Here is a 1,433-nt window from a genome sequence, read left to right as displayed (position 1 = left end):
TAACTTGAATATGATCAAATGAGTAAATAAAAACACAGACAAATAACAAAAGGAATTTTGTTTCAAATATCAGGTAAATATAAAATGAGAATATCACCAAAGAGATATGAATTATGTTTGCCTGTTTTGTGTGTGTTGAGTTCATTATATATCCTGGATATCAACCTTTTGTCTGTACTGTCCTTTGCAAATATCTTCTGCCATTCCTTGGGTTGCCTCTTTGTTTTTTTTTTTTTTTTGACTGTTTCCTTTGCTGTGGAGAAGCTTTTGATTTTGATGAAGTCCCAAAAGTTTATTTTCACTTTTGTTCCCTTTGCCTTTGGAGACATATCTTGAAAGAAGTTGCTGTGGGCTGATATCGAAGAGATTACTGCCTATGTTCTCCTTTAGGATTCTGATGGATTCCTGTCTCACATTGAGGTCTTTTATGCATTTTGAGTTTATCTTTGTGGATGGTGTAAGAGAATGGTTGAGTTTCATTCTTCTACTTATAGCTGCCCAGTTATCCCAGCACCATTTATTGAAGAGACTGTCTTTTTTCCACTGTATATTTTTTCCTGTTTTGTCAAAGATTAATTGACCGTAGAGTTGAGGGTCCATATCTGGGCTCTCTACTCTTTTCCACTAGTCTGTGTGTCTGTTTTTATGCCAGTGCCATGCTGTCTTCGTGATCACAGCTTTGTAGTAAAGCTTGAAATCAGGTAACGTGATGCCCCCCATTTTATTTTTGTTTTTCAACATTTCCTTAGTGATTCGGGGTCTCTTCTAATTCCATACAAATTTTAGGATTATTTGCTCCATCTCTTTGAAGAATCCCGTGGAGTTTTGATCGGAATGGCATTAAAAGTATAGATTCCTCTAGGCAGTATAGACATTTTAACAATGTTTATTCTTCCGATCCAAGAGCATGTCAATTTCTTTCATGAGTGTTCTATAGTTCCTTGAGTACAGATCCTTTACCTCTTTTGTTAAGTTTATTCCCAGGTATCTTATGGTTCTTGATGCTTTAGTAAATGGAATCGGTTCTCTAATTTCCCTTTCTGTATTTTCATTGTCAGTTTATAAGAAAGCCACTGATTTCTGCACATCCTGCCATGTTGCTGAATTGCTGTATGAGTTCTATAGTTTGGGGGTGGAGTCTTTTGGGTTTTCCATATAAAGAATCATGTCATCTGTGAAGAGAGAGTTTGACTTCTTCATTGCCAATTTGGATACCTTTTATTTCTCTTTGCTGTCTGATTGCTGTTGTTAGGACTTCTAATACTATGTTGAACAAGAGTGGTGAAAGTGGGCATCCTTGTCATGTTCCTGATCTCAGCGGGAAGGCTTTGACTTTTCCCATTGAGGATTATATTTGCTGTGGGTCTTTCATAGATAGATTTGATGAAGTTCAGGAATGTTTCCTCCATCCCTACACTTTTAAGCATTTTAAT

Source organism: Mustela nigripes, chromosome 12 (genome assembly GCF_022355385.1).
Source record: "Mustela nigripes isolate SB6536 chromosome 12, MUSNIG.SB6536, whole genome shotgun sequence".
Taxonomy (NCBI): domain Eukaryota; kingdom Metazoa; phylum Chordata; class Mammalia; order Carnivora; family Mustelidae; genus Mustela; species Mustela nigripes.
The sequence above is the reverse complement of the archived record's forward strand: the minus strand, read 5'-3'. Positions refer to the sequence as shown.